The sequence below is a fragment of the Medicago sativa genome, chromosome 2 (genome assembly GCF_051527215.1).
Source record: "Medicago sativa cultivar Bolivia chromosome 2, Bolivia_mono, whole genome shotgun sequence".
NCBI lineage: Eukaryota > Viridiplantae > Streptophyta > Magnoliopsida > Fabales > Fabaceae > Medicago > Medicago sativa.
In genome coordinates, this window is record NC_140750.1 from 9,924,981 (window position 1) to 9,932,697 (window position 7,717).

A 7,717-nucleotide genomic window follows, 5' to 3' on the forward strand; every position below is an offset into this window, starting at 1 on the left:
TACGTACTTAAACAATACTTAAAGATGTACGAAGAGAGTATTATATTTTTGGGTTAAATATGTTTTTGGTCCCTATAAATATACCAACTTTTCGTTTTAATCCCTTAGAAAAAATTCTTCGATTTTTAGTCCCTGGAAATTTCAAGCACCGCTATTGGTATCTAATTTATGTCAACTCTTATGTAGCATTCATGTTTTTTAAATTTTCATGGTTGTAGAGAGAATATTATAAAATTTTCTCAAAAAAAAGATATATTTTTTAGCAAAACATGATTGAAATATAATTTTTTATTGAGAATTTTTCATATATATTTAACAAAATAGAAGGGAAATAGAGGATTTTCGCTGAAATTTTTATAATTTCAAATACCCTTAAACAAAGTTGCCTATAAGAGTGTTGTATTGTTGATTGTATTTAAAAATATAAAAATTTATATTATATTTGTAAAATGGTTGGTAAAAAATAAACATGATTTGTTACAATTTAAAAATCACGAACATTTTATTCCTATAATTTTAATCAAAAACAAAATTTTATAAAAAAATATTTCTTATAATTTATACACGTTAGAGGGTATTTGTTATTATTAGTTTTTTCTCCTTATCCGGATTTTAACCCAAGACCTTCAATTTCTTATCCCTAGTTTAAACCAGTTGAGTTAGTTGTTATCGGAGAGTTATTTAATTACTTGAGAGTTTATTACAGAGAATATGTGTATAATAAATAAATAAGAGAACACAAAGGATAGAGAGGATTTTTTTTTTGACGAAGGGATAGAGATTTTCCATTTACAAGATAGGGTTACTGCAGTTTATGTTTACAAATTTGATTGTTCTCAAAGGGTGTGGGAAAAAGTAGAAAGCATCAAGGATAGAGAGTTTTTTTATATCAAGTATTGACTCAGCCTTTGCTTGTCAATCAATCAAACCAGAAACTGAAGAAGGCCGTATCTATATCACCATAAAGAACAACAAAAGGATGCACGGGGTAAATCTCATGATGAATTTGCACTTCCTCTAGATGTGGTTGAAGTGATTGCAAAACATCTCAATGATGTGCTTGATTATTTGCATTTTCGAGCTACCAATGAACTTTTCGTCTAGCCACCCCACAAATTCAATGGAGATCATCTTCTTCCATGTCAGTGTCATGTTTAGTTGATCTCCCAAATGAGATGCAATACAATTTGGTATCAAATCAAAAACTTGAGGATTAGTCATGTATAATTGTATATAACCGCCCTAGCTAATTTATGGGATGCCATATTAGATTGCCTCTTAGAAAACTCAACAACGAGTTATGACATAACTGGTTAAAATGAAAAATACAATCTCTAATAATGAAACATAATAAAACCAAAAGGAGATATATTAGGCTATGGTTTGTTGAAGTTGTCCACTACCACTTTTGCATCTACCTCAAATATAACAATTTCGTTTGGAGACCCACAATTCATCAATCCATTTAATGGCTTGAAACAAACAATTCTATAACACTTACTCAAAAAAAAAAAAAAAAAAATTCTATAACACTTTATAGTGATGAATACATGATAATTTTGGTCTTAATGAATTGACCTTCATGATCCCTAATGCACATACATACCAACCTTATTGTCCATAAAAGCCGCACCAACCTTATTGTCCATAAAAGCCGCATCAATATTGCATTTCAATCGAAAAGTGGCTTCTAATGTACATGGGATGGACACGGCTGCCGTCACATAATCGGCTCTTTATTCAAGTTCACACATTGCCATTAGTTGAGAAAAGTGGCCACACGTTGATATATTGTTGTGTTGTTCTCGTCCTCATCATCCCAAAGTTTTAGTTTCTACTTTTCCATACACTTCATAGTTAAAACATGCGATTCTAGCAACTCCCATAACCCAATAGATTTCCATGTTTTATAGTAACCGGAAAAGTGACAAAAGGTGCCAAACATTTTCCACATACATTTCACAACGAATAGTTTGGTTAGAAAAGTAAATTTTTAGTATCAAGCTTCATTCGGGGTTGACAACTAATCTCTTACTAATCGTCAAATAAAAGTTTTAACAGTTGAAGGGACTTCCAAATTCCACGCTAAGGACCGATCAGCATTATCTTGTAAGTGGGAGGTATAAGTTAAGTTAGCCGCAACCACATTCAATTTTTTTATTTTGGAAACAAAAAGGGCCTAGGCACAAAAGAAACAACTAAAAGTCAACACTATGAGAATGTAATATCCCAATAGAATCAGCAAAAAGTAGCGAACTAATATGAGCTGGAGGTTGCTCATAAATAATTATCTTGGAACCACTTCTACAACCCATCACTGCTAAGGCATCCGCACAAAAGTTAGCTTCGCGGTATGTGTGACACACCTTAACCTCACAATCTAAATCCAACAATTGACGAACTTTTTGAACTAACCGAAACCCTATAGCTCCAACATCACCATTACTAGTTAAGTTCTTTACAACCACTTTGCAATCCACATGCACCTCTACCTTGCTAAATCCATATCTCCGAGTCAACCTCAAAGTCTCCAAAACACCCCACAACTCTGCAACATATGCACTACATTTGCCCAAAAATTTAGAAAAACCGTATAGCCACTCTCCTGCATCTCCTCTAATCAAACCACCACACCCCCGCTCGCAAGCCACCTTGACACGCTCCATCTAAGTTGATTTTAACCCAACCTGAGAGCCGTAAAGTCCAACTAACCTTAATTTGTTGCTTTGGATTCACATCATCATGATTAACATAACTCGCTGCCTTGTATCTTGTTAGAGAATAAGGAAGATGATAGTAATATAGCTAGAGACATAGCTTGCATTGCAAGTAATAATAGTGAAGTTAATAATAACTTGATAAGCAAGTTACTTTAGCATGTACATAGAAGCTTTGTACTCCTATAAATACTTCTTGTACTCTGTTATTACATTCAAGAGAAATGAATTTCAGTTTTTCACATTTCCATAACATGGTATCTATAGCCTTTCATTCTCTCTCATATCCATGAAGAAAGTTTGTTACAAAGTTAGTTACAACAACTTTCTTCATCATCTTCTTCGATCCGCCATGGATTCTTCATGAATCTTCCTTGATTTTCTTCAGATTCTTCGTTTTTCTTCTTGAATTCTTACTGATTCGTACTTGAATCGACTCGTTTCCTCTTCATCTCGTCTCGTCTTGTTGCTCTGTTCTTCGCCATGCCCCGTAACAATAATCAAACTGATACTGAATCCGTTTTCTATGTACATCCAAGTGAAGGACCGAATTCCGTTATCGTTACACCGCTCTTGGATGGATCCAACTACCTCGCATGGAGCCGTTCCATGATTCGAGCTTTTGGCGCGAAGAACAAATTGAAGTTTGTTGATGGTTCTATGGAAGTTCCTGATGAGGATGATTTGAATCGTAGTGCCTGGGAATGATGCAATCATCTTATTCAATCATGGATTATCAACTCTGTTTTGCCTCAAATTGCGCAAACCTTGGTTTTTCATGAAACCGCCATTGATGCTTGGCTTGACCTCAAAGAACGTTTCTCTAAAGCTGATAGAATACGCATAGCTACTCTTCGCACAACAATCAACAACTTGAAGCAAGGATTTAAGTCTATATTGGAGTATTTCACTGAAATGCGTGCTTTGTGGGAAGAATTGAATTCTCACAGACCTATGCCACATTGCACTTGTCCACATCCTTGCCGTTGTGCTGCTATGAGAGAAGCTCGTAATTTCAGACTTGAAGATCAAGTCATTCAGTTTCTTACTGGACTTAATGATCAGTTTGCTGTTGTTAAGACTCAAGTCTTGATGATGGATCCTCTTCCATCAATTAACAAGGTGTATTCTTTGGTGGTTCAGGAAGAAAGCAACAATCACTATATAGCTTCTTCTGCAACTGAATCACTCTCCTTGGTTAATGCTTTTGATTCACGCAACAAGTCTCAAGGGAGGGGTAAAGGTATCTCTAATAGTTCAAAACCTCCCAGACATTGCAATTTCTGTGGAAGAAGTAATCACACAGTTGATTACTGCTATGCCAAGCATGGATATCCTCCCGATTTTCAGAAGCCAGCACCTTCTGTTAATGCTTCATGTAGCAATGAAAATGTTGAAGCACCACCAGGAAATAGTAATGGTGCTACTTCATCCAATGCTAGTATTTCTCAAGAGAAATATGATCAGCTTCTTAGCCTGCTTCAACAAGTGAACTTGCTTCCTTCATCATCTGTTTCTCCTTCTAGTGCTAATAATGTCATTTCCACCTCTGTTTCAGGTATATCCTCTATATTCTCATGTTCCATAACTTCAAAGTCTGATATATGGCTCTTAGATTCAGGAGCCAATGAACACATTGTTTCTTCCACACACTGGTTCACTTCATATCACAAAATCTTGCCTAAATTAACCTGTGAATTTACCTAATGGCACATCAGTGTTAGTTGAACATGCTGGTACCATTCATTTTTCACATCAATTTTATCTTGGTAATGTCTTGTTTTCTCCTTTGTTCAATTTGAACTTGATTTCCATCTCTAAAGTTTGTGAGTCCCTGAATTGTTATGTCAACTTTCATGACAAGAAATGTTTCTTACAGGATCTTCAATCCCAGAGGATGATTGGTTTGGGTAATCAATTTGAAGGTCTCTATAGATTAGACTTAGGATTTTTTGATTCATTTTTAACCAATAAAGTCAATGTCAATAATGTTGATGTCAATCATACTATTCCTACTTCTGCCTTATGGCACTTCAAATTAGGTCATGTTTCAAATAAGAGGCTTTCATCTATGTCTCACCTTTATCCTGGTCTTACCTTTGATTCTCATGCAACTTGTGATATATGTCAATTTGCCAAACAAATAAAACTGCCTTTTTCCTCAAGTTTATCTGCTGCAACTAGCAAATTTCAACTTTTACACTTTGATATTTGGGGACCTTTGTCCATCACTTCTGTTAATAACCATAGATACTTTCTCACCATTTTAGATGATTATAGTAGATTTGTTTGGATTGTCCTTTTAAAATCCAAGTCTGAAGTCTCTCAACATGTCAAAAATTTCATTTGTCTCATTGAAAACCAGTTTCAAATCACTCCTAAAACCATCAGAACTGACAATGGACCTGAATTTTTGCTCTCTTCCTTTTATGCTTCCAAAGGAATTGTTCATCATAGGTCATGTGTTGAAACACCACAACAAAATGGTAGGGTTGAGAGGAAACACCAACACATTCTTAATGTAGGCAGAGCCTTACTTTACCAATCCAAACTTCCTTCATGTTACTGGTCTTATGCTCTCCTGCATGCAACTTTCATCATTAATAGAGTTCCTTCTCCTAACCTACACAATAAATCATCATACCAATTACTTCATAACAAGTTACCTGATCTTGAATCCTTCAAAGTTTTTGGATCTCTTTGTTACTCTACCACTCTTCAAGCACATAGAACTAAACTGTCTCCAAGAGCCAGAAAATCCATATTTTTAGGTTAATCTGTTGGATTCAAAGGATCAACCCTTTTAGATCTCAACTCTAGAGAAATTTATGTTTCCAGAAATGTTGTTTATCATGAACACATTTTACCATATCCTTCAAATTCCTCTTCCATTACCACCTCTTGGGACTATTTTGCCTCAGATTCTTGCACCACAAGTAACCCACATGTTCATACTTCACCTTCCCTTCCTGCCACCTTCATTGACTCTGCACCTTCCCATGATGAACCATCATCTCCTACACCACCTCCCATTCTCAGACACTCCTCTAGAATATCAAATCCTCAATCCCATTTGCAAGACTATGTCTGCATTAATGTCTCTTCTGATTTGTCTGTCAAGTATCCCATTTCTGAGTCAGTTTCTTATAACAGTTTGTCTCCATCTCAACGTGTCTTTACTTTGTCAATTGACTCTCAATCTGAACCAACTACATATGATGAAGCAAGCAAGCACATTTGTTGGCAGCAGGCCATGCAAGCTGAACTGAAAGCTATTGAAAATACTGGTACTTGGAAACTGGTGGATTTACCACCTGATGTTAAACCTATAGGGTGCAGGTGGATATACAAAATTAAGCATCATGCAGATGGCACTATTGAAAGGTACAAAGCAAGATTGGTTGCTAAGGGATATAATCAAATTGAAGGACTTGACTACTTTGACACCTATTCACCAGTTGCAAAGCTTACCACAGTGAGAACTGTTATTGCCCTAGCATCCATCAATAATTGGTACATTCATCAATTAGATGTAAACAATGCTTTCCTTCATGGTGATTTACAGGAAGATGTCTACATGATTGTACCTCCAGGTGTCACAACTTCTAAACCAAACCAGGTGTGCAAGCTCATGAAGTCACTCTATGGACTTAAACAGGCAAGCAGAAAGTGGTATGAAAAACTCACCTCTCTTCTTGTTCAACATCAATACACTCAATCAAACTCTGATCATTCATTGTTTATCAAACAAAATGCCAGTTCCTTCACTGTCCTCTTAGTGTATGTTGATGATGTGATTATAGCTGGTACTTCTCTGTATGAGTTTCAATCCATCAAGAATATTTTACATGTAGCATTCAAAATCAAAGATCTAGGCCAGCTTAAATATTTTCTTGGTTTATAAGTTGCTCATTCCTCTCAAGGAATTTCCTTATGTCAGAGGAAATATTGTTTGGATCTTCTTTCTGATACTGGTTATTTGGGATCCAAACCTGTTTCAACTCCTTCTGACCCATCATGCAAAGTTCATCAGGATTCCAGTCCTCCCTGTCATGATGTTCCCTCATTCAGAAGATTAATAGGGAGATTGATCTATCTCACCAATACCAGGCCAAATATCACTTTTTCCACTCAGCAGCTCAGCCAGTTTCTTTCTTCACCAACTGAGAAGCACTTTCAAGCAGCTACTAGAGTGTTAAGATACTTGAAGAAATGCCCTGGTCAAGGCCTTTTCTTTCCTAGAGATTCTTCTCTGATGCTTTCAGGCTTCTCAGATGCTGATTGGGCAGGGTGCCTAGACTCTAGGAGATCAATCTCTGGCCAATGCTTTTATCTTGGAAAATCTCTCATCTCATGGAGAACCAAGAAACAATTGACTGTTTCCAGGTCTTCTTCTGAAGCAGAGTACAGAGCATTGGGAGCTGCTACTTGTGAGCTTCAATGGATCCTTTACTTGCTCAAAGATTTGCATGTGACTCTTATCAAGCCTCTTGTCCTCTATTGTGACAATCAAAGCGCCATTCACATAGCTGCCAACCCTGTCTTCCAAGAACGGACAAAACATTTAGAGATTGACTGTCATTTGGTTAGAGAGAAGATGCAAGCTGGTATCATGAAGCTTCTGCCAGTATCTTCTAAGGAACAACTTGCAGATTTCTTCACAAAGCCTCTACTTCCTCAACCATTTCATACATTAATGTCCAAGCTGGGAATGCTTGACATATACCATGTCCCAGCTTGTGGGGGACTGTTAGAGAATAAGGAAGATGATAGTAATATAGCTAGAGACATAGCTTGCATTGCAAGTAATAATAGTGAAGTTAATAATAACTTGATAAGCAAGTTACTTTAGCATGTACATAGAAGCTTTGTACTCCTATAAATACTTCTTGTACTCTGTTATTACATTCAAGAGAAATGAATTTCAGTTTTTCACATTTCCATAACATATCTCATAGCATAATTTATAACTTGCTTCCACGGTTGTTGGGGTCTGTCAA